The sequence below is a fragment of the Dermochelys coriacea genome, chromosome 5 (assembly GCF_009764565.3).
Source record: "Dermochelys coriacea isolate rDerCor1 chromosome 5, rDerCor1.pri.v4, whole genome shotgun sequence".
Taxonomy (NCBI): domain Eukaryota; kingdom Metazoa; phylum Chordata; order Testudines; family Dermochelyidae; genus Dermochelys; species Dermochelys coriacea.
The window spans coordinates 134,954,734-134,982,173 of NC_050072.1; positions in this window are offsets into that span (position 1 = coordinate 134,954,734).

The window sequence follows — 27,440 nt, forward strand, 5'->3', positions numbered from 1 at the left end:
GTTTCTCCCTCTTTTGCAGACTACAGACGAGAAATGGTGAAACTCACCAGACACAAAGTGCTGTCAGAGGCACAAAGCCAACAGGCGGACAGAAAGAAAATAGAGAATATTCCCCACGACTAACACCTACGTCTTCCAGAGCGCTGTTTATCAGTAGACCTCAACCTGCTTCACAATCTTTTACTTATCCTCACAATACCTCTGCGAGGCAGAGCAGTGCTATTATCTCAGTTTTTACATCTGGGGAACTGAAGCACAGGGGCTAAGTAACTCACCGAGGGTCACACAGGAAGCTGGTGGTAAAACAGGGAAGGGAACTTGGGTATCCAAAGTGCTAAGCTAGGGCCCTAGCCACTGGACAAGTCTTCCTCTCACAGAGCCCACCCCACGCTGCCCCCGTCCTCCCTTGTGGTTCATGAGCCCAAGGGCAGCTGTGCACAGGCCCAGCATTCTGCTCAGCAGGCAGGATCAGGGCAGGCTCCTTTCTGCTCCAGTGATCATAAGCACTATTTGTAACACCAGTGTGCCTTATTCTCATTGACCCTCTGGCCCCATTGCACCATTCTGGCAGTCCAAAAGGAGCTTTAGAGTGGCTGTAATGATGCTTTATCACTCCTTCATATTTCCAGAATGGTGTAAAAGAGAATAAAGAATCAGGCTCAGTAGCGACAAAATGATGGCACAGAAATAAGACTAGGAGGACTTGTGGCACCTTAGAGACAAGTCCTCCTGTTCTTTCTGCGGATACAGACTAACACGGCTGCTGCTCTGAAACCAGAAATAAGATTGTTCACATTGATGGTGTCCTGTTAAGCAGTGTAGCAAACTAGCTGCCATTTCAAAGCCAAGATACAGTGAGCGTTACAGCTTGAATTCCTGTAGTCTACTTTCTTAAAGGGGAAAAAGAAAAGGAGTACTTATGGCACCTTAGAGACTAACAAATTTATTTGAGCATAAGCTTTCGTGAGCTACAGCTCACTTCATCGGATGCTGTAGCTCACGAAAGCTTATGCTCTAATAAATTTGTTAGTCTCTAAGGTGCCACAAGTACTCCTTTTCTTTTTGCGAATACAGACTAACACGGCTGCTACTCTGAAACCTGTCATTAAAGGGGAAAAGAGCTTTAGAGGAGCCAGCAGCCTCTCCTTATGCTGAGCATGCTAAAGGAAATAGATATGATAGGGTGAAATAAACTCTTCAATAGACGCTAGGGAAGTGATAGGGAACATCAATTGATCATTGATTTTCATTTATGGCACCACGGCTATCGAGGACTGCTGATAAGGTAATTGTTTTCCTCTGAGTCATTGTCATCAAGCTACAGTCCAAATTTACATGATTAAATGGCAAGGGAATCACATTTTATCTTAATTTTTTTTTATGGTCCCCTCTCCATTGTATTTACCTCTGTTTGTGTCTGTGCCCATAGTGCAGCTGGGCAGAAAGGTCTGCCCCACACCGCAGACAGGCGTCCCTTATCAGGGATGTGCTCGGCTTTGGCACAGAGCTCCTTTTTCCGGATGTTGCTCCAGCCTTGCTGAGACAGTCCAAGACTTTAGCTGCCATCTCACTGCTAATTTTACAGAGGTTTTAGAAGAAGAGAAACACTCGCCAGAGGAGGGAAAGGGAGACCAATTTCTTCAGTCTCTCTCCTCCCCTGACCCAATTAGGATTGTTAGGGTATGTCTACACTACAAAATTAGGTCAAATTTATAGAAGTCGGTTTTGTAGAAAGCGTTTTTATACAGTCAAGTGTGTGTCCCCCACACAAATGCTCTAAGTGCATGTAGTCAGCGGACTGTGTCCACAGTACCGAGGCAACCGTCAACTTCCGGAGCTTTGCACTGTGGGTAGTTATCCCACAGTTCCCGCAGTCTCCACTGCTCATTTGAATTCTGGGTAGAAATCCCAGTGCCTGATGGGGCTAAAACATTGTCGCGGGTTGTCCTGGGTACATATCGTCAGGCCCCCCTTCCCTCCCTCCCTTCCTCCGTAAAAGCAAGGGCAGACAATCATTTTGCGCCTTTTTTCTTGAGTTACCTGTGCAGACGTCATACCACGGCAAGCATGGAGCCCGCTCAGCTAACCGTCACCGTATGTCTCCTGGGTGCTGGTGACGTGGTACTGCATTGCTACACAGCAGCAGTTTATTGCCTTTTGGCAGCAGACAATGCAGTATGACTTGTAGCCGTCATCGACGTAGTCCTGGGTGCTCTTTTAACTGGGCGCCTGGGCAAACATGGGAGTGACTCAGCCAGGTCATTTCCCTTGTTTCGTCTCATGGAGATTGAGTCCTACCGGCAGTGCACAATATCTGTGAGAGTAAGGGGGAGATGTTTATGGCGAGGTGGGAAGTTGAGGCAAATCGCCTGGCTGCTGGTTACGCGCAGCCAGACACCAGGGTAGTTAGAAGAGCACAGGAGGGTGCGGTGCGCATCAGAGAAGCTTTGAAAACCAGTTTCACGACAGACCAGGCTACGGTGTGAAAGTTGTGTTTGTTTCTCCTTGATGAAACCCCCTGCCCCTTGGTTCACTCTACTTCCCTGTAAGCTAATCACCCTTCCCTCCTCCCTTCGATCACCGCTTGCAGAGGCAATAAAGTCATTGTTTCTTCACATTCATGCATTCTTTATTAATTCATCACACAAATAGGGGGATAACTACCAATGTAGCTCAGGAGAGGTGGTCGAGGAGGGAAGGACAAGGCCACACAGCACTTTAAAAGTTCAAAACTTATTGAATGTCAGCCTTCTGTTACTCGGGCAATCCTCTGGGGTGGAGAGGCTGGGTGGCTGGAGGCCCCCCCACCACGTTCTTGGGCGTCTGGGTGAGGAGGCTGTGGAACTTGGGGGGGAGGGCGGTTGGTTATACAGGGGCTGTAGTGGCGGTCTGTGCTCCTGCTGCCTTTCCTGCAGCTCAACCATACGCTGGAGCATATTAATTTGATCTTCCAGCAGCCTCAGCATTGAGTCCTGCCTCCTCTCATCACGCTGCCGCCACCTTTCAGCTTCAGCCCTCTCTTCAGTCCGCCACTTACTCTCTTCAGCCCGCCACCTCTCCTCACGGTCATTTTGTGCTTTCCTGCACTCTGACATTGTCTGCCTCCATGCATTCGTCTGTGCTCTGTCAGTGTGGGAGGACAGCATCAGCTCAGAGAACATTTCATCGCGAGTGCGTTTTTTTTCGCCTTCTAATCTTTGCTAGCCTCTGGGAAGGAGAAGATCCTGTGATCCTTGAAACACATGCAGCTGGTGGAGAAAAAAAAAGGGACAGTGGTATTTAAAAAGACACATTTTATAGAACAATGGGTACACTCTTTCACGGAAACCTTGCTGTTAACATTACATACATAGCACATGTGCTTTCGTTACAAGGTCGCATTTTGCCTCCCCCCTCCCCATGGCTAACAGTGGGGAACATTTCTGTTCAGCCACAGGCAAACAGCCCAACAGGAACGGGCACCTCTGAATGTCCCCTTAAGAAAAGCACCCTATTTCAACCAGGTGACCATGAATGATATCACTCTCCTGAGGATAACACAGAGAGATAAAGAACGGATGTTGTTTGAACGCCAGCAAACATACACTGCAATGCTTTGTTCTACAATGATTCCCGAGTACGTGCTACTGGCCTGGAGTGGTAAAGTGTCCTACCACGGTGGATGGAATAAGGCTGCCCTCCCCAGAAACGTTTTGCAAAGGCTTTGGGAGTACATCCAGGAGAGCCACGAATGCCAGGGCAAATTAATCATTAAACATGCTGGCTTTTAAACCTTGTATAGTATTTTAAAAGGTACACTCACCAGAGGTCCCTTCTCTGCCTGGCGGGTCCGGGGAGTACTGGTTCCAGGTCCTGGGTGAGAAACAGTTTCTGGCTGTTGCGAAAACCAGTTTCTCTGCTTGTTTGCTGTGAGCTATCTACAACCTCATCATCATCGTCTTCCTCACCCCCAAAACCTGCTTCCGTGTTGCCTCTATCTCCATTGAAGGAGTCAAACAACACAGCTGGGGTAGTGGTGGCTGAACCCCCTAAAATGGCATGCAGTTCATCATAGAAGCGGCATGTTTGGGGCTTTAACCCGGAGGAGCCGTTTGCCTCTCTGGTTTTCTGGTAGGCTTGCCTCAGCTCCTTAAGTTTCACGCAGCACTGCTTTGGGTCCCTGTTATGGCCTCTGTCCTTCATGCCCTGGGAGATTGTGACAAATGTTTTGGCATTTGGATAGCACGGATTTCTCTCCCCATACAGCGATCAGATCCCGTACCTCCCATTCGGTCCATACTGGAGATCCTTTGCGATTCTGGGACTCCATTATGGTCACCTCTGCTGATGAGCTCTGCATAGTCACCACTGGCCAAACAGGAAATTGAAATTCAAAAGTTCGCGGGCCTTTTCCTGTCTACCTGGTCAGTGCATCTGAGTTGAGAGTGCTGTCCAGAGCGGTCACAATGGAGCACTCTGGGATAGCTCCCAGAAGCCAATACCGTCTAATTGCATCCACAGTACCCCAAATTCGACCCAACAAAACCGATTTCAGCGCTAATCCCCTTGTCGGGAGTGGAGTAAGGAAATCGATTTTAAGAGCCCTTTAAGTTGAAAAAAAGGGCTTCATCATGTGGATGGGTGCAGGGTTAAATTGATTTAACGCTGATAAATTCAACCTCAACACCTAGTGTAGACCAGGGTTTATTTGTATTACAATAGGGCCTAGAGACTCCATCCGATATGGGGCCTCCTTGTACTTGGTGCTGTATATACACGCATTAAAAGGCATTCTCTGCCTTGAAAAAGATTACTGCATAAACGGACAAGCAATGGAGATGGGGAGAATTACAATCCCCATTTTACAGGTAGGGCATTAAGACCCAGGGAGATTAAATGACTTGCCCAAGAGCACACAGGGAAGTCTGTAGCAGAGCTAAGAACTAAACCCACCTCTCTCCCAAGTCCCAGTCCAGTGCTTAACAATAAGGCCATCCTTCCATTTGCATTAAGAAAAATAGAGAGGTCCAACTTTATATTAAGGTTTCATTTGTAAATGGTTAATACATGGTTAATGGCTATTACAAGCATATGATAGATATGAGAGTATTGCCCGGTAGATGGTTATAAGCACATCAGTGCAAGGTATTACAGATGGTTATAAACAACCCACTGACCTATTGGACTCTAACAATTGAGTAAGCATTTAGTAATGGATCCTTAATATAAAAAGTGACCAATCAAAGCTTACTTGCATTGGCATTGCTTCCCTCTCCAGCCTTATGGCAACTGATAGGGTGCCATGTGATCACGTCGTTTGCATGTCCCTGAGAGCAACTCGTAGTGTTATTGTAGTTCAGGTTAAGGTTCTGCCCTGGCAGATTTAATTTGCTCTTACTCCACAGAATAACACGCTTACATTCTTCTTTTTTTTTTAATGATGATTCCATTAATTTTGATGGGAAGCTGTTTTAATAAGCCTCATACATTGTTTTGTAGCCGATTGAGTTTGAAAGACCTTTGGGTTGGCACTGCTCGTTAGTGCAATTCTGGCAAGTGCCCAGTAAATAAAAACGCTTGGTGAACTAGATAGTATTACAGCACGGCTGCATTTGGCTCAGTACATATTCCCCCCAATGCAATCCTGAAGATAAAGGGAATTTCAGTGGCCCGCCTGATTTCTGTCCTGCGATAAGCTGGTTTTCTGCATAACATACCCCTATGTAAAACTCATCATAACTGAGATAGCAAATTTCTACTTGCATTCATACGGGCAGTTCCAGCATTTACTTTCCCTTCTGTGTATCCATGTACCAATTCAGGTGCCAGAATATGAAACAGACAGGGAGTCTGCCAATGGCAGGAAGCACAGCATGGGAAAGTAAATGGTCCTGTCTGCCGGAACTGGGGGCTGGGAGAAGCACCGCGGATATTGGAGGACTGGCCTTAGTTCTCAGATGCATGCGTTTGCCAGGACATGTCCCCCCCACCCCTTCAGTGTTTCTATTAGACAATCAGGCGATGGGGATGAGATGGCACTGCCATGCTCTCTTCCAAGGCTGGAGCATCCAGTGAGTCATTTCTTTCCCTCTGCGTATTTTGTTTTACATGGGAGGCCTGGTTGCTTTGGAATTTCAAATCAGTGAAAATCCATTTTTGTGCTGAGCCTGGGTCGTGCCTTCTCGCCACTGACAGCTTTGCTCTGCAACTTGGTGGGGAGTCAAATGGCACATGCCTGCCTTTAGCTCCATAAGAAACACAAACCCCTCTTGAGTTAAATTTACCCTCATAAATTGAATCCTTTGGAATCAGCTTCTGCCAAGGCAGTCTCTTTCTCTAGGATGTGGAACTGAAAGCCAACTGTTTGCCTGGAAGTTTTTTTTAACCCAAATCTTTGGGCCCAGATCTGACATTCAATCTGATCTTATTTCACCTTTTCTGTTTACTCAAGTCCCACAGTTTTATTATCTGAAAATATTAGATAATCTCTTCTTGGGGCTCAACCTACCTTTGGAAAAGCCCCCCCAAGCTGCTATAATTCCAGTTTCTTTATATGCAGCTTTTACATTTCTTGAGTCTGCATCCCAGTGGGGTTTCCTTTCAGCATAGCACGATTCTGGAGAATCTGTTTCTAATATACTGAAAGGGATGTTTATAAAAGGTAAGTCATTATGAAGTTGGACGTCAAAAAACAGATATAGAAGAATAAAACAAAAGGTTGTCCCCAGTTCATACATGGGTAATGTGGGTCAAAAAGGGTAGGTTGGTGTCTACAGAGCCTTCCTCTTTCCTTTCCTTCACCCCGCCACCCCAGCCCGCCTCACTTCACTGCAATACGTTCATTACTCAGATTGGTCCAAAAATGTTTGATGAAACTTTTTCCCAGTGGCAAATGCCATTTTGTTGAACCGGAAGTGTTTCATGCTTTTGATGAAATTTTCATTGGGAAAGTTTCTCAGGTCCAGGATAAATGTGTGTGTGTGCGCGCACCATCCCAAAATAGCCAATCTCCTAGTGCCAGGGCACTCATCCTGGTTATGGGAGACACCAGCACAAGTCCTTGCTCCACTTAATGCAAAACATTTCATTCCAGATCACTCTGAATCAGTCGGAAAGAGGACTTAAACCTGGGTCTCCCAGGTGAGTGCCATAACTATCAGGTAATTCTGGGCGCTCTCTCTCAGTTTTTGTTTTCTCACAAACTTTTGGAAAGGTCTTGGTTTCATTCTGAAGTGGAATGAAACCCAATTTTGAAATGTTTTTCATGAAACCACCCTATTCATTACTCCCAGTTCACACCAGGAGAATCAGACCTACACTTTTGTGCAACCCATGTGATCAGAGAAACACAAGTTCTGATCCCTTCATGTGCTCCCAAGAGAGTACAGCACCACCACAAACGGGGCCATGGCAAAAGTTCTTAGAATCTGCCTGACAGAAAGGCCTGATACTGGACTTGGTGAACCCGGAGGTTCTCATCAGTGTAACCGGGAGTGTTGTTTGGTACCTGCTGATTGCTAATTGACAGATTCATTCTTTGTCTGTATCACTGGTGGGGTTCTGCCAGCTGACACAATGCAGCAAAATAGGTGGTGTATTTACCTGACTTAATGACTATGTGATTACAAGTTTCCCTCAGTGCTCTTCTACAATTAGAGCTCATCGTATCATCACAACCTGACAGGCTTTAAAAAATACAGCTAGAGGCTACTAGCATTATTTGTGTTGCACTTGAGGGAGGGGGGTGGAGAAGGAATTAATGTGGGCAGTGGGTGCCTAGAGCTTACAAGTGTCTCATTAACCTCTCCCTTCTGCAACAGATCTCCACAAAGAGCCGTCTGTGTAAACAAGGCTGCTCCTTGTGTCATGATCCCAAGCCTCAGATTCAGAGATCTTCAGGCCAGAAGGGGCTATTTTGATCATCTAGGCCCAGATCTGTCAACTGGAGTTAGGTGCCTAAATCCCTTTGAGGACCTGGGCTGTAGCCTGATCTCCACAATTTCAGCCACTGATTCCTGCATCAAGCCCATAACTTCTGGTTAGCAACTACCTTTTTGGTAGTCTTGATTGAAAGACACGAAGAGACAGAGAATCCATCACATCCCTAGATCAGCTGTTCTAGTGGTTAATTACCCTCAAGGTTAAAATGTGCAAAAATTGCACTTTAGTTCCAGGCTCAGAAATCTTCCCCCTATTTAGGTACTTACAGACAGTGATCAACCCCTCTCTTAGCTTTATCTTTGATCAACCAAACAGACTGAGATTCTTAAGCTCTCTAAGACAGGGGTTCTCAGACTTTTTCTTTCTGAGGCCCCCCCTTCCCCCCGGCTATAAACATTTCATGGCCCATCTGTGCCACAACAATTGTATTTCTGCAAATAAAAGCCAGGGCCAGCATTAGGAGGTGAAGCTGTTGCTCAGGCTTCGACTTCAGCCGCAGGCAGTGGGACTTTGGCTTTCTGCCCTGGGTCCCAGCAAGTCTAATGCTGGCCTTGCTGGGCAGAACCCCGAAACCTGCTCATAGGCCCCCTCCCATGGGCCCCAGACCCCTGGCTGAGAACCGCTGCTCTAAGGCAGGGTTTTTGAAACTTTAATCACACTTTAGGGCTAAGAGAAAACCCCTCAAGCAATGAAAGAAAGGGAATATCACTGTAGCTGCCCTGCATGGAAGAAAAGGAAAGGATTGCATCCGATGAAGTGAGCTGTAGCTCACGAAAGCTTATGCTCAAATAAATTTGTTAGTCTCTAAGGTGCCACAAGTACTCCTTTTCTTTTTTGCGAATACAGACTAAAATGGCTGCTACTCTGAAACCTGCATGGAAGATGACCCTATAGATTAGCTTGAACCACATATTCTGGGTTTCCTGCTTTGGTTCATATCCCACTCTCTGTTTCAAAGTGTTTTCACTTCTCTTTTCTCTTGCCTCAAGATCTGATTCATCAAGAGATAGAATCATTTGAGTGCCTGAAAGCTGTACTTTCCTTTCACTAAACACATACACACACACCCTGCCCCCAACCTCATAGAACAATTATTGCCTCACTGGTATCCAAAATAAAGTTTACTCACATGGTGGAAAATTGTGAAACTCTGCTCCTAACTCTTTCTGTTTGAAAAGGCTCAGCAGCATGACTTAGACATTGCAAAGGGATTCTGCCATGCCTTCCAGTTGGCCACTTATTATTATTCGTCTACGCTGAGCAAAGTGTCTTGATAAGATTTATTGCTAATATTTCGTCTTGCTCTACCATCCCCAGTCTGGCGGCTTTTGGCTGTTGAACCCAGATGAAATTTCCAGCTGCTGTGAAAGAATGATGACCTCCAGTTTCACCTTGGAAGCACTGCGTAAATCTGAGTATTGGGGGTCTCTCTCTTAATTGGATGGCAGAAAGAAAGCCATCTATGTCTACTATTTGCTTCTCTCTGTCTCGCACACACATATATAAACACTCATGATGGCTTTGGCATTTTATTTTGCTTATTTAAAATGTACAGCATGCTCGGTTTTTCTCATTCTGCTCCTAATTGAACTGGGCATATGCTTATGTGGTATCCAGCTGAGCAGGAAGTTAGCATATAAGCATATCAAGTTAAATTCAGTGTAAATAAAATGAAAAGCCACCTAATTTAGGAGGATGCCTTGTCCATTGAACACTGGCTTATCTTGCTACAGACCCTGCTAGCTGATTCATCGAGACCTCACTAGGTTTAGATGAATTATAGTTAGGTATTACCAATCCAGCTAAGAAAGCATTAGATAGGAGGCTGCATCCTCTGGGCCTCTTTCTCTTCAACTTACACTGGTGTAAAATCAGTAGTAGCTCCCCTGAAGTCAATGGAGTTATACTGTTGCAAAACCAGTGGAAGTGAGAAACAGGCCCATTATATTATTAGTAGCAGAATCACAATATAGGCCTTATGGTAGGTGCCATACATATCCATAGTAAGAGACAGTCTCTGCCCTTAAGAACTTACAATCTAAATTGACAAGACCAGCAAAGGATGTATTATTAACCCCATTTTACAGATGGGGAACAGGGGGCCAGAGAGCCATGCTAGGCCCAGTTCCTCAAAGGTATTTTGGTGCCTAACTCCCATTGGATCTTTGAGGATCTGAGCCTTAGTACTGGTTCTCCCCAATGTGTAACCAAAGCAGACAAGAAATATGGTCAGGCATATATGAGAAATCACTGCATCAGCATTTTGGAGTACATCTGCGTTCCCAATGATCCTATCTGGACTGCGCCGGTGCTCTCGCAACACAGAGAGTCAGTGTTATTATGAAGAGGCACAAGTGTGCCAGCAAATAAATATCAGACTAAAAAGTTCTCCCAGCTTCATACACTGGGAAAAAATTGTTTTACTTAAATCTCTCTTCGCAATTACAAGTACACAGGAAGTACTATAAGCACATAGATATTGCTATCTCTGTACTGTAAAGGGAGGTAGGCCTCACCATGTGACACACACTGCTCTATCAAGGAATAGGCGCTCATGTCCAACCTGACTCATTAAAGGTTAGATTCTGATAGCCACTAGTTAGCACACTGGGGTCCCTAGTTCGGGCCCCTAGGTGTTACTGCAATACAAATAAATAATAGACCCTTAATCAATGAGTGACTAATTACATTGAAACCAATGGGATCATGAACATGGTAAAAAGCTTCTCAGACTAAGGGCATCTGGCCCTGTTTGAATAGGCAGATCCCTGGATGGTGTAAATTGTCATAGATGCAGTGGAGATCTAGTCACACCAGCTGAGGATCTGGCCACAAGTAATCATGTGGAACAGTTCAGTTGCATTTGGATCCCTACTTTTTTTTTGTGTGTGTGTGTTTTTTTTTTAAGCAAAAGGTTTTGAATTCTCTAGGGCTAAATTGCCACCCAAGCATCAAACTTTAGTGTATGGACATGTTTCAGAAAGGAAACTCCAGTTCACAGCAGTTCAGCAGCAGAAAGAAAGATCCCAGCTGAACAGAGAGTGAAAAGTTATTTAGAAATATGTCTCCAATCATCCCAGTAACTCACATTAATCAGTGAAAACAAATCCAATGTTTTTAGAATTTTTTTTTTGATTAATTGTTAGCTTCTTCAAACAGAGATGAACTTCAAACAAGTTCTTATTTCTAGCACTGAAGGATTCCAGAAAGGTTTTGTCCTCCAGCGAAACATCCAAAGTTAACCAAACAATCCCCTCACGCACCCAGAATGAGAATACCCTAAACCAGCGGTTCTCATACAGTGGGTCGGGACCCTGTTTTAACGGGATCACCAGGGCTGGCATTAGACTTGCTAGGGCCTAGTGCCAAAGCCCAAGCCCCAGTGCCTGGGGCCAAAGCTGAAGACCTAAGGCATCAGCGTTGGGTGGCGGGGCTCAGATTACAGGACTCCTGCCTGGAGCTGAAGCCCTTGGGCTTTGGGCCCCCCCCCGGGGTGGTAGGGCTCGGGTGGGCTCAGTCCCCCATCCTGGGGTCATGCTGTAATTTTTGTTGTCAGAGGGGGGTCACGGTGCAATGAAGTTTGAGAACCCCTGCCCTAAACTGAAAAATACTAGGGTGAGAGTGGATTGGAAAATTTCAAAAAAATTTAAGTTTTGAAATTTTCCAATGAAAGGAAAAGGAATACATTTCAACAAATTATTTTCCAAAAAAACAGCTGTATTTGTGGGTGTCTTATCTTGTCAGCCTTCTGTCTCTAACGAGACAGATGATTCAGTTATTGTGTATTTCATAAATAGATGGACAGATTGCGTGCTGTGGTTTCTGGGAGATGAAACCCAAAGGCAGAAGGGGCAAAGGTGGCTTTATGTCAGCATGATGTTTCTTGGATTCTGGGCTAGTGCAGTGGCTGACAGAGGCCCTTGTTTAAGTTAGAGAAGCCCTGGGGTCACTCTAACTTATTGCAGCCATTCCTGGAATGCACTGCAGCCCACACTCTCCATAGCCTGAGTGTGACAGTCACTGCCTATCCACCCTTTCTTGCTCTCTAGCCTGGTCTGCAACATGTGCCCTACACTGGGGCTTTGGAAGGAGGGATGCGCAGGGCTGCTTACACTGGTCCTACACTACTTCTGCTCTGGGGGAGCTCTCATCTGGACTCTTGTGGATCACTTGCAGCCCCTATGTACATCTATAGGGGATGCAGCAGAGGCCAGAATCAGCCCTGCAGTTTAGAAAGGGAATCCAACCCTGTTTCCATTGAGCAGTCAAGGGGAAAACTCCTACTAGTTTCAGTGGGAGCAGAATTGTGGCCCAGCGTAACCTTATCTCTGCCTTAATTTGAATGTAACCATCACCCTACTCACATTGCTCTCAACGAGGCTGTTCTGGAGAACAGGAAGAAGGCTTACTTGCTCTAAACCGCTCTCAGCCACACCCCACATCTCCTCTAGGAATGCAAAGAATCTAGTGCTTCCTATCTTTGGTAAGGGCTCCCTGAGCAAGAGGAGGTCTTCTGCTGGGTTGTGAAAGGAAATAATGAAGTGCAAGTTGATATTTGTTCAAACATGATACAGAGTAGTAAAAATAGAGCCCCTTCTAATATTTCACTCAACTTCTCTCCCTTGTCTCAGAACTACCAGTTTGTGGCCTGTTTATCCTGGGGGAAGTCCTCTTCACAAGGGCCAGAGGTTTGTTTGAAGGTAACCTATCATTATTAGGCTTGTGCCCTTTTTTTGCTTCTTGCTGATGAACCAGGAAGGCTTGCGCCGTTATTACTATTATTTTAAAATAAGGTTTCCTTCCTGATTGCGTTTTTGTCTTAATAACATCAGAAATGTCACACTGAATCTTCCCTGGCTTTGCGGAAGGATCATTGGGAAGTTCAAGAAATGACTGATGGAAGCTCATAGGTCTAGGTTTGTAAAGGTATTTAGGCACTGCTGCGTTCAGTGTTGCAATGTCTAGCTGATTTAGGAGTCTAAAGCTGAGTGCAACAATGCCTAAATACCTCTACAAACCTGGACCTTGGTCTCTCTGTGCCTCAGATCCCCATCAAGTAAAATAGGGATAACAGCACTTTTCTATGACAAAGGCGTGTTGTGAAGCTCAATACATTGAAGATTATGAGGTGCACCGTTACTACAGTAATTGGGGGTGCAAGTATGATAGAAGTCCTTCTTTCCCTTATGTCTCTTGGTCACCTTTTTACAATGGAGATCTGCTCTAGATGTTGACCTCAAAACTCTGCTTTAGCTGCATTCATAAGAATCCTGTCCCCTCCCCACCACCCAAAAAAATTTTTAATCCTAGAATTTTCATTGGGTTCCTAAGAACCTGATATCCCTCAGGGCTCATACCCACATGGATAGCAGATATCATTAATTGTACTCTATGGCCTACACTGCAGGCCTTTGACCTCAAAAGGAGGCACATTTTCTCACCCTTCTTACAGGGATGTGTGGATATCAATAGATTGTCCCTATCTCTTTTGTAGTCTAAACTCCCTTCCAATTTTTATCCTTATACAGAAATGTATTAAAATTAAGAAATGCCCTGTGGGGGGGGGGAGGTGTGATGAGGTTTACAGATCTCTAAGATGCTAAGGTTAAAAGAGTGGTGGAAGAAGCCCACCCCACAGCAGCTGAGGGATATGCTCCCTACGGAGGACCTGCTTAAAAGGGAGCTCTGGAAGTCAGGCGGGTGAATGAGTGAAGGAGAGACCGGCTGCAAGAAAGCAGACAGGCAGAAGTTGCTGAAGCAGGGTGATCTACAGGAAGAAGACTGGGACTGTGAGGAGACCAGGGACAGGAGACCGGGGGCCTGACCTGATCCCTCTCCCGTCTCCCTGACCAGGGGAACAACTGGGCTCTGGGAGTGAGCTGGGAAGCTCCCCTCCCACCTGGGGCTCTGAATCACTGAGACGGTGCAAGGAAGAGGCTGAGGCCATGTCCCAAACTGAAAGGAAACCAGGGAATTAGGAAGCAGCCTAGGGGAGGCTAATCTGGAATAGCAGCCAGAAACGACTGAGCCATCCCTTGCCTTTCCCCGCTGGGACCAGGTGGAGAAGGAGGTCCCAGGTCCCCCAACACTTCCCTCCTTTCCCTGACTGCCTGAGAGATCCTGGAAGACTCCAGGGGGAGCAAGGAATTGTGCCTTGGCCACTGCGCCTGCCCCAGCACGGCCCAGAAGAGCTGTCCCAAGACTTGGAGAGACTATTTGGCCTTGGCTTGGCCAATAGACCTGCTGGCCCCAGCCTGAAGCCTGGTACAGGAAGCTAAGCTGCCACATAATCAAATGGGACTTACTTTCAAAGCCTTCATAGAATCATAGAATCTCAGGTTTAGAAGGGACCTCAGGAGGTATCTAGTCCAACCCCCTGCTCAAAGCAGGACCAATCCCCAACTAATTCATCCCAGCCAGGGCTTTGTCAAGCCTGACTTAAAAACCTTTAAGGAAGGAGATTCCACCCCCTCCCTAGGTAACCCATTCCAGTGCTTCACCACCCTCCTAGTGAAAAAGTTTTTCCTAATATCCAACCTAAACCTCCCCCACTGCAACTTGAGACCATTACTCCTCGTTCTGTCATTCACTACCACTGAGAACAGTCTAGATCAGGTAGTTGAAAGCAGCTATCAAATCTCCCCTCATTCTTCTCTTCTGCAGACTAAACAATCCCAGTTCCCTCAGCCTCTCCTCATAAGTCATGTGCTCCAGCCCCCTGATCATTTTTGTTGCCCTCCACTGGACTCTTTCCAATTTTTCCACATCCTTCTTGTAGTGTGGGGTCCAAAACTGGACACAGTACTCCAGATGAGGCCTCACCAATGCTGAATAGAGGGGAATGATCATGTCCCTCGATCTGCTGGCAATGCCTCTAGTTATACAGTCCTATATGCTGTTAGCCTTCTTGGCAACTAGGGCACACTGCTAACTCATATCCAGCTTCTCATCCACTGTAACCCCTAGGTCCTTTTCTGCAGAACTGTTTCACAGGAACTTGACCAAGTTACCTAAGGAAAGGCCCATGCCTGGCACATTCCACTGAAACAAAGGAACAGTCAAACACAAGGAGACAGAGCAGTTCTCGGCAGATGTCCAGGAAGAGATCAGAAAGATCACACTCTCTGTTGCTTTCAGAACCAAATGAAGGCAGAACTTGCTTAGTTGACGTAGCTTCCCCACGATGATAACAAGATGCTAACAAACATCAGACGACAGAATGTGGGGAGAGGGGGTGGGTGAGAGAAACTGAGCCCATGTCTGTACTACCACTTATGTTGGTCGAACTTATGTGGCTCAGGGGTGTGAATAAGCCACCCATCTGAGCAACGTAAGTTACACCGACCTAAGCACTGGTGTGGACAGCACTATGTTGACTGGAGAGCTTCTCCCACCGACCCAGCTACCAGTGCTTGTTGGGGGTGGATTAATTAAGCTGACAGGAAAGGTGTCTCCCTTCAGTTTAAAGCGGCTACACTAGAGAGCTTACAGCAGCTTTGCTGCATCGGCTGTAAGCTCTGTAGCATAGCCAGAGCCTAAGAAAAAGGAAAATCTTGTGGAAAAAAGGAAAAAAGAAAAATATGTAGTGATGAGTATGTTATAAAAATTAGATAGACAGATTGACACAATGCATACACTACACCCAGTGTTTATCCAGTGTTGTTGGTGTCTTTGTTGTATATTAAATATACAAATATGTGTACAAACAAAAGTAAACCTAGCAACTTCTCCAAAACCAGGAAAGAACAAAACCAAAAACCACCCCACTACAAATTGCAACCCTCAATGTACCTCTCCTTCCCTAAAAGCTGAGGACAAGAGATCGGTCTGGCAGAATACCCTGAAGGTCACCAGACTGAGGTTATTTCAGACTGTCGGCAGGTGGGAATTCCAACATGTAAACTCTCTTGCGGGAAACACCTGCCATATCTCCTTCTCTAATAAGCTGATGTAGCTTCAGACCCTCTGTTTCTGAGAGAGGAGAGGTCTCTCAAATAGACACTGAGCTGCCCTCTACCTATACAGCCCCTGTCGCCGCTGTATCAGAGCACTGTGCAATCTTCAATGTATTTATCCTCACAGTGCCCCTGTGATGTATCCCCATTTTTTCAGGTAGGCAACTGAAGCAGAGAGAGTGACTTGCCCAGAGTCATACAGGAAGTCTGTGGCATAGGAGGGGCTTAAACCTACATGTCCCAGGCTTGCACCCTAACCACTGAACTATCCTTCCTCTGTCCCTAGACAACAGAAGGCTAGTTGCAAAGTGTTTAATAAAATATGCCTCTGCCTATCCCTGTTGTGCAGTGCAGGGAGGGGATGTTTTCAGTGCTGGCACCGAGTACATTCATTGATATTAGAGCTGGTTGAAATGTCCTCAGTTTCCATTTTTTGACTAGAAAGCCACACCCCGAGCTTTGACATTCTCATTAACTCATTCACCCCAGCCGGGAGTGTACTGATTTCTTCCTCTCGAATATTGGAGACTATGAAAATACATAAATAACTAGAAGAGAAGCTGCCCCATCATTTATTTGCATTACAGTAAGAACCCAGTCAAAATCAGCTATAACTAGGGGAAGTTTTTTAGCTGATGCTTTTTTTGCCTAAAAATGTTGATTTGGGTCAAACGAAACATTTTGCAAATCCATGTCAATTTTGCCAGATTGACAAAAAACAAACAGAAAATTTATGCCCCCCCAAAATCAAAATGTTTTGTTTCTACATTTTCAGAATGACTTTTTGTTTTGAATTTGACTTCAATTTTATTGAAAAAAAGGTTAAAAGAGCTTGAAAAAGAAATGTTTTGTTTCCCTTTGGGTCAAACTAGATGTTTGGTTTGATCCCAAACAATTTTTTTCACCCCTATTTTTCAATGTGACCACCAATCCTACAACTCAGTTATTTGCACAGCTATAGTCAGAGCCTGCTGTGTTAGAGGCTGCATATACATATACGAGAGTCTGTTCCTACCCCAAAAAGAAAAATGGACAAAGAACAGAAGGGGAAACAGGAACAGAGATTTGCCCAATGTCATACAGTAAGTCAGTGGCAGGACTAGGAATAGTACTTCCATCTCCTGACTCTGGATCCAGTGCCGCATCCACTAGATCATGCTGCCTCCCAAACATTGAAAGTCTGTGTCTCACTGAGAGGAAGAAACATTTTACCAAACCATACTAATGTATAAAAACATATATAAAAATTGCCTAGGACAGTCTTGATCAGAGAATTGGAGCTTTGTAGTTGGCCACCCAGTATGTGCAATCGTTGTCTATACGGCCCAGTAAATACTCAAGCCAAAATGTTTACTTACGGTAATTTTTATTTTTCCAATTCATAACAAAATGCATCTCTTCCACTGAGCATTTTAGTGGCCTGTAGCGCATGAAAGTAAACAAAAAAATAGAAACCTGATCAAAAGCTCGTAGAAATCAATGGAAACACTTCCATTGAACTCAACAAGCTTTGCATCAGGTCTCTGGAAAATCTACCTTGCTGTGTGTGGATGTGTTACAAATTACATTGATTTAAAGAGTAGAATGTAAGAAGCAGTAAGTCCACACTACAGATTCATAGGTTCTGATGCCAGAAGGGACCCTTAGACCATTTAGACTGACCTCCTGCAGAACACGGGACATAGAACTTCATCCAGTTACTCTTTCATTAAGCCCAATAACTTGGCGTTTGAGCTCAACCATTTACCATGTCCTGTTCCTCTAAGTATTTTTTTAGCATGACAGAGGTGAGATATATATTGTTTGGAGGCTGCTGAGCATATGTTGGGACTGATCCCCAAAGGATTTTAGCATGCTTTACGCAGTGCCCACGTCAAAGCCTATATTTATATTGGAGACCGTAATAGTTGAGAAAAAAGAATCTACCTTTTAAATAGCTGTTTACACCGTGGACTGGAATGATGCCTCAGGAGCTTATTTAGCTTGCACATAAATAATGTAGACATTAGGAGAACATTTAAGGCATGTGTGCATAATAGACCCAAATGAGTCATTAATGGTCATGAAAGTTTTATAAATGTCTTGAAAAAATTCTTGTCCAATACATTGTGAAAATTCCAAAGGACCTATTAAGAGGCTATCAGGTCAGGTCATATAGCCACCCATGGCTAATTCCTCACTCTGCCCCCCTTCTGTTTCAGTATTGCCAACCCCAAGCTTTTGAAAATCATGAGTCAGCCCCTCCCAAAATTATAACCTTGTCTTGGAAATCAGGAGATTTAATTTTTTTTTTAAAAAAGACATATTGTGTTCTTTTGATATGCTTTCTGCTTTCTTACTCACTAGGGGTCATGTTTTCAAACTTTTCTGTGCAGCCATGAAGGCTAAATATTTCCTATTTTAAAAACTGAAAGCAGAGAGCCTCATGTAGTCACAGGACTCCAGGAACAGGGGCTTGAAGAAAAATAGCAAATATCATTAGACTCATGATAAAATCACTGCGGTTGGCAACACTTCTGTTTTATGAACAAAACTGAAACAAAATTCAAATGAAAACAATGGGAGAGCAATCCCAGGCTCACTGGACAAGACATGTTCAGATTGTGTCAAAAGTGACAACTGACAAAAAGACTCATATTTAAGGATGAAGCTCAAGCCTTTACTTTCTGATGTCCTGCTCTTAATTCTTCAATTCAGGTCCATTTACAGTAGCACACACAATAATCACACTCTGGTCTTTGAGTCTTGTTATAACTCTGGGGCAGATTGTGGGATCATTATCAGAGATGGGGCAGATTCTCATCTGATGAAAATCAGTGCCACTCCAATCATGTCAGTGGAGATATGTCTGTTTACACCAGCTGAGGACCTGGCCACTGGGTATTTCAGTTTGACCATCAATTTTTCTTGTTTTTGTCACTTTTCTATTAAAACTGCAACTGGATAAATACCTCCAAATATTCTGCAAATATTTATTCTCAAATGAATTGACTCTGAATATGTTTGTAGCACTTGTGCATTTGCTCATCCCAGATGGCCTAGCAAATAAGCCTTATTAGGGGCTCGTTCAACTGTTAGGGAAGTCAAAGAAAATCTGACGGTAGCCTGTAGGGGTGCTGGATCCAGCCCCTGAGAAGATTTTAACAAAGAGCAAATATGAAGCCTGAATATGGATGATTTATGCATTTTACACTCAGATACACACTATTGTCCTTTAGTTACGTAAATCAACGAGTTCAAGAACAGAAACAACATCATGTGACTTTATATAACCATGTCCTGAAACCCACGCTGAGACTTGTGTGTGGCCAAACTTTTGGCAGAGTCCCGTTGACATCCCCCACAAAGCTCAGTGCAGGACTGAAGCTGAAGATGGTAGAAATTATGACTCCTTGTAACAAACTGCTCACGAACAAAACTAGGAATTAAACCCTGAAGAAATCCAAGAATCATTTTCATGGAAAAATCCATTTTATTCTTTTTGCAACAGTCTTGTGGACAATGCATAAATGGGAAAAGAGACTAAATTCATCAAATAATTTATTCAGTAACTTTTAATTACTGGTGTGCTGACATCTCAGAACAGAATGTTCTAGTGAGAAACAAACCTTGGTTTCTTGGAAATTCATATTCTCTTTCTGCAAACTCATATTTCCCTCTTGGAAGTCCTGGTTCTCTGTCTGTGACATCACAATTGGTAGTGGTGCATATTGTGATGTCACAAATTGAAAACAATGGACAAAATTATCTTCTACTATGGCAAACAGGGAGGGGAAAGATGAGTAAGAATATGCTCTGGGATGCTGGCATGAGAAATAAACTGAACTCTACTCTTGTTAAGAAGGGAAGAGAAGGGAAGATCACAATGGAAGGAGAATAGGGACATTTGAGGATCTAGGCTAAAAATGGAAATTAGAAGTCTAAATGCCTTTAAGGGGCATATGGGACATAGGGATTGCCATACTAGATCAGGCCCAAGCTCTATTCAGTCCAATATCTTGTCTCCAACAATGGCCAGCCCTAGATGCTTCAGAGGAAGGTGTAAGAACCCTGCAGTACGCCGATATGTGATAATCTGCCTCCAATATAGGTCCCATCCTGACCTTTAATAGTTAGAGATTGGCTGAAACATGAGCAACCAATGTGGCCTTGGAATGATGTGAACTATTCCACAGAAAATCTGGGCTCTGATTACCAGATCTCAGAGCATTTGAATAGTTTACCAGATACCCCATGGGCTGCCTGAGCAAAGCCTCCTAGTTGGATGACTTGATGGTCATGCTTTCCTGTCTTTCTGGTAGCTGGTAGCAACATCAAAGCAGCACTGAAGGCTGCAAGTAAAATTGCTAAATAATGTGTCACAGTGTAGCCACCTAATATATGGGAGGTCACTAGGGCTATGTCTACACAGGCAATTGAGCGACAAAACTTTTGTCATTCAGAGGTGCTAACCCCGCCACGAAAGACAAAAGATTTGCTGCAGCAAGTGTCAGTGAACAGCTTATTGTCGGCAGGAGCATTCGTTGGGGGAGAAAGTACTTTGTCAGCAAAAGTGCAAACAGCAGCTATACTACCCGACTTTTAGCCACATGGCTGTGTCAACACGGCCGTGTGGCTAAAAGCTGTGTAGTGTAGACAAAGCCTAGGGGAACAACCTATCTAGACCACCTGCTTCCAGGCACCATCGTCTTTCTACTCAGATTCTCTTCCTGCTACCATACTTTAGTAGATGTTGCATGGTGCTTGATGACTTGGTGAATGGGCGGGGAGGGCAGAATGCTCCTCTTTCCTTCTGCATTCCTGTAGAGATCACCCATGCTGTATCAGTGTTTACTCCCTGCTTGCACCCAGTATTGCATGATGTCAAGGTGAATTCAGCCCAGGATGTCAAACCATCACAAAGGGAGATTTTGTTAAATGGAAATATCCTTAGCAATAGAAAGTGAGCTAAGGGTGGGAGGATGGAATTATGACATGCAAACAGAATTGTTTCTGTACAGAATGCTACTCCAAACCTTCCAGGAGACATCAGCAATTTTATTATGTACATAAAAAAGGATTTTGACTGTAATATTGTTTCTGAAGCATGCAAGGAACAGCCAAAATATTGTAAACAGATTTGCCTGTTACTGTAAATGCATCAAAATATTGGCTGCTCATATTTAAACATCTAAGTATTAAGTATCCAATTTTCTTATATTGGCAACAATTTAATTAGCTTTTTGGGGTCAAATTCTGTCACCTTTGCATGTAGTCCTTTTGGTTTCACAGGGCCCTTATTGAGTCGCAAAAAGAACGAGGAGTACTTGTGGCACTTTAGAGACTAAATTTATATAAATGTGTTAGTCTCTAAGGTGACACAAGGACTCCTTGTTCTTTTTGCAGATACAGACTAACACGGCTACTACTCTGAAACCTACTGAGTCACAGTTTAAGTTTACAACTATGTAGTTTGCTTATAGAAGAAAAAAATGAGTGTTTATGATGGACATGTTTTCTTGCAGAAAAGTTAGGTGGGAGTTTGATTTTGCAATATGCTGGTCTAAGAATTAAGCTATCTCTAAACTGCAATTGAAGGGGTGATACCAGTTTGGGTAAGTATACCTGTGGTACGTTTAATCTAGTTAGCATGGCTAAAACTAGCAGTGAAGATACAGCAACGTGGACTTCAGCGCGGGCTAGCAACAGAAATACATACGCAGTGTTCCAAGTGGGCTTATAGAACCTGTACTGAAGCCAGTTGCTGCATCGTCACTGCTCTTTTTAGCTGTGCTATCTAGTTTTAAAGCTAGTATGGGTATGCAATCACACCTCTGAATGCAGAGTCGACATACTCTTGGTCACAAAATTGCAGATACATGTTCCTTCTGTGGTGATGGAGGACATAGATACTTGTGGCGATACAACATGAGCATAAGGAAATGCCCCTTGTTTTGCCTATCACCCTGCATCTCTACACCTCTGTCTTTCTGCGATGACTAATGCACATGCTTAATTTTGCTAACTGTGGTTAGTCCTATAGACTTCAGTGCAACTACTTACAGTGTATAATGGTTGCAAGGGGACGACTTAGCTGTAAAGCACTGATTCTGCGCAAAGCAGCATATGTGTTTAACTTACAGTGCAGCTTTGCAGAATCAAGGCGACTCTTTGGGTGGTAGAACTGAGCCCTTTATAGCCTACCTGGGGCTATTCCCTAACAGCTTGTATTTGATTGCTGTTTTTATTCACACATCTCCTCGTCACTGAAAGAGCATGTACAAGCAAATGTGCCATTGCGTCTTATACCTGGGCATTGCAAAATCCAACTCCTACTGAATATTACTGCCGGAAAAAAATCACATTATGGCCATTGCATGTTTCATGAGCAGGGGGTTGGACTAGATGACCTTCTGGGGTCCCTTCCAACCCTGATATTCTATGATTCTATGATTCTATGATTCTTCCCATAACTCAGCTACTTTCTTTTGCTAACTAGTATACAAGCAGGCTATTAGCCTGTCTGTTTTGGAAATGGCAATGGGTGTATCTCTCCAGGGGTAATATTATCTCCCCATTTTTGCCTTGAGTCAATGAGCCCTCTCAGTTATTGCCTTTTGCCCTACCATCTCCTCTAGATACTGTGTCTGGGTTATTGGGAGAAGACAATGCTTGGTAAGACCTACAGCTGACGGAGAATTACCAAACGGGAACTTTTTTATAGCTCTGCCCCCAATTATCACCCATGTTTCAAATCTGAAATGTGCCAGTTTGATCAATTTTCAGCTGGTACTTAAGATCCTGATTCCTGCGAACACTTAAGCACCTGTTAAATTTTATTCACATGAGCCATCCCCCTGGCTTCAAGAGGGCTGCTCACATGAGTAAAGTTAGGCATGTGATTAAGGCCTTTTCTATACTAGGAAGAGTTTGAAGGCAAACTTCCCACTGTAGATGTAGCTCATGCTGTCAGAAGACTCCTTTTGCTGCTATTACTTATACCAGTTCCTGAATGAAATAAGCTACATACCTGTCTACACTGGGGCTTTTGCTGGCACAGCTTTTTCAGTTAGGGGTGTAATTTTTTTAATCACACTCCTAACTCACATAGCTAGAACTTTTAAGGGTAGACCAAGCCTCAGTGTTTTTAGTTGGACCCTACGATTGTAACATGAAAACTTATCTCATTGGGCTGGACTTCTGAAACTGCTGTGTAAAGATCTACAATAGTGATCAAAAGCATCAAACAATGTTTCTTCCAAAGGAGCGGGTTATCATTACTTCATTATCTTAAAGGAGAATTTTTCTACCAACTGACAGGCCATATAAGGATTTAAAATGCAAAATAACATCACTGGTGCTAGCTTTAAAATTGCTTTGCCTTCTTAGATCACAACTTCTACAGCATTTCAGTCTCTGTTTCAGTAACCTCTTCTTTTGTTTATTTGATCCTTATATTACTGGCTGATACTTATAAAATATAGCAATGAATGAAATAAATAATAACAGCCTTCCTAATAAATAATGGTAGTTCTATTAGGATGTATTTAAAATATAACATCACCCAAACAAGCATAAATGTACTTCTGAAATATGAGAATAATTGGCATGATACCTAATGGATCAAGGTATTTCTCCTGCACAACATGTCTTTGATAGTTTCCATTTACTTCTGGCAGCTTTTCTGCCCAATACCTATCCTAATACAAGCCCTGATCCTGCAAACACTTATGCATGTGAGCACTCCCATGACATTCATCTGGATAAAGTCATTCATGTCCCTAAGTAAATGCAAGATCAAGCCCTTATAATTAAATATTACCAATACACAATGTCTTAGGGCTTGATCCTGGAAAGTTCTGAGCACCCATGGCTCCCTCTGAAGTCCATGGGAACCGAGTTGCTCCTGTTGACTTCAATAAGAATTTCACCTGGTTAAGAAGTACAAGATCAATGCCTTGTTTGTGATGCTTGTGTAGTTCTAAGCACTGACATGGTTCTCACTGTGCATGTAGCTTCTCTCTCTTGCATATGGACTTTTTTCTGTTGTCAATGACTTTAGGAAACATTTGGGACTAACAAGGTTTTCAAAACTCCTAGTAAGGATATTGATTTGAGATCATGTAGGCCCCAGTCTTGCAAAGGCTTAAACACCTGCACTAACTTTACTCACACAACTCTCTGATTTCAATGGGGCTACTCGCATGTGTAAAGTTAAAGTAGAGATTTGCAAAAGTGCTCAGCCTGGGCCTAATTCTGCAGCCAGGGAAGTCAATGGTTGGCCAATGAGGAGCACTTCTGAAAATGCCATGCTAAATATTTGTAGGATCTTGCCCTAATTAACTCTTTGGAACCACATCTGTCTTGCGACTCCCCAGAACCCTTCTTTGGTTTGAGCAGTGGATGATATCCGGCTTAGTGATTCCTTAATAACTGATCACAGAACTGTTATCAGAACTGTTCAATGCCTGCACATTATTATGCTTATACGATCAGGGTCTGATTCTGTTTTTATTGAAGCCAATGGGGTTTTTTTGCAATTGGCTTCAATGAAAGAAGGATCAGTCCTTTTATAAACAGTGACTGTTACAAACAATGAAAACATAGGCTGACATTTTTCAAAGCTGCCAAGGGGTATTAGATGTACCATTCCCATTAATTTCAATGAGTTGTGCATCCAAATCTCCAAGGTGACATTAAAGCCTCATTTATAGACTCTGCCAAGGCTTCCTTACTTCCCCGCATATTAAAACCCATTTCCTCCCACACCAGAGATGCTGAAATTCCAGAGAAAGAAACAAAGATTGCCCTACATCTCTGATGGGCAAAAATGTATTTTGAACTCTTGGCAATCTTCAGTCAGCAGAGCAAGTCTCAGGAGAACAATTTGATTTTTTTTTTAAAAAAATGACATAATATATTCAATCCCATGTCGCATGGAGTTCTACACTTCTGTGTGTATTAAATGGGTCAGAGTGTTGAGTTTGTTTGGAAGCCTATGCTGCGCTGAGTTAAAATGCATGAACAAACAATGCCACTTCCTGTCCTCAGGATCCTTTTTTCTAATTCAGAAAATCCAGGAGGGGACAGGAGATCAGTCAGTCAAGGCTGGGAACACAAACTCCGCCCCCCTCCCCCATGTCTTGTTCTGTAATAATGAGGGGGTGTGGGGCAGGCAGGAATCTCACTGGGAACACATTGAAAACATTAACATTTGATCAGTTTTGTATTGTTCTTGAGCTAGACCGCAACTTACGAGGCTGTTTTAATAAATGTCTGGTCATGATCCAATCAAAAGCTGCCAAAAAGGGAGTAGGGAAGCATGGTTCCCACACAGCCTACCCCCTCCCATCGTTGCTGGAAATAAGGAGGCCTAACTGATGCCTTTCTCCCCCGCCCGCCCCCTTACCGCCATCATTACAACAGTGATATTCCCAGGAATGAGCAAACCTAAGCTATCCCCAGGGCAAACTAAAAGCGTTCTGTTGAATTAGAACGTAACATATATCGGGGGCCGATCCTCATGTGATGTAAACCAGGACAATTTAAAAAAAATGACATAATATATTCAATCCCACGTCGTATGGAGTTCTACATTTCTGTCACATGATCGGAGCAGTGACAACACATGCCAGCTGAGGATTTACTCCATTGTTTGTACATTTATTTTATGTATGGTAACTGTCGGAACCACCTTTCAATGCATAGGATTATCAGTACTGCACATTTCTCCTCTTTCTTTCCTCCATTTTAATCTGTTCCCATTTTCTCCTCCATGAAGAGAGCTTCCAGTTCCATCAGCTCAGAAGCAGTGGGGCCCTTGGGTTAGATTAGCTGCTGTTTGCCATTAGAAGGAGTGCCTGACAACCAGAGGAAAAGGACAAATACGAAGAGTATCAAAAATAATAAATAACAGAATGGGCAGGTCGTCCAGGCTACTTGGTGGGCATGAAGGGATCAAAGGAAGATAACACAATATTGGATAGGGACACAATTCCTCATTCTTCAGGGTTTGTCAGCCACTAAGTGCCTGTGGCTAGAAAGGACCTTCCCCACTGCATAATTGTACATTACAGAGCTTCTTACACCTTACTCTGAAGCATCTGGTGCTGGTCACTGGACTGGGCGCACCACAGGTCCAATTAATGATGATGATGATGATGATGATGATGATGATTACAGTAGCCACTCAGAGGCTACAACGGAGACTGGGGGTCCCCCCATTGTGCAAGGCACCGAACACATATTTAGCGAGAGACATTCCCTGCCCCAAGGAGTCTGCAGTCTAAATAGACAAGACAGAAAACTGGCATAAGGGGAAACAGAAAGGTGAAGTGATTTGGCCAAGGCCACATTAAAGGTTAGTTGCAGAGCAGGGAGTATAATACAGGTGTCCTGAGCCAGACCTATTCACCAGACCACACTGCTGCTCTAAAAAAAAATTGCTATGGTCCTATATAGATGTTAGAAATGGGCCTAAACTGTGAACCTCAGATCTAGATCTGAGGCTCTGTTATTCCACCATATCCTATATTTACTTATACTCTACAGCAGGAGATTTGTGCATCTGGAAGAGACCAGTGTTGGAGGGATGGAGAGGAATATAAACTGGAGTTTTAGTTTGTGACTCTCTTTAGTAGCTAACAGGTGCACTACAGTGCCACAAAAGAAAACCACTGTGGTTTTGCAGATTTTAAATCAATTATAATCTCACAAAATCAGTGTGTGACACAGGAGATGGCTTAAGGCTTTGCTTATTTAAAAAGGCATGATTGTAGAACTAAGCGAAAAAAGTATCAGTTTGAAATGGTCAGTAAGAAACAGCTTTGTCAAGCAATTATAACTAGCTACTAGCCTTAAAACTCTGGTGCTAATTAGAGCTGTGCGAAACTTCTGTTCTGAACCTCCAAAGCATGTGAAACTTGCATGGTTCTGTGTTGCAACCTGGGCTTGGCAGTGTGACTGTACCCAGCATCCAGGGCTGTGATAAATGAAAGGGGGTGGTGCTGGGGGGAGTCCCTTTTATGGACACCCAGCCAGCCAGTAGCTATAAAATCCCTCTTAGTAGCTGTTCTCTAATTGCTCTACCTGTAAAGGGTTAAAAAGTCTCACTGCTATCCATAGGTAAAAGGAAGTGAGTGGACACCTGGCCAAAAGAGCCAATGGGAAGGCTAGAACTTTTTAAAATTGAAACAAGACTCCCCTTTTGTCTGTCTGTTATTGTTCTCTGGGGTGAGGTGGACAGGACAGAGCTATGCTGTAAGAGCTTGGGCCAGGTATGAAAAAATCATCAGTATTATATCTAGAAACTACTCATTTAAAACCACAGATATGTAAGTAGATCAGGAAATGTCTAGGAAGATGTGATTCTTTATGGCTTGTGGATTCCTCTGTCCTAACGCCAGGTGCTTTTGTTTTGCTTGTAACCTTTAAGCTGGACCTAAAGAAAGCTATTCTGGGTGCTTAATCCTTGTAGTTGCTCTTTTAAAATCTAACAATAGCCTGAGTTCCCAGATGTATTTTTTTTCCTTTTTTAATTAATAAAATTTACCTTTTTTACGAACAGAATTGGATGTTTGTGTCTTA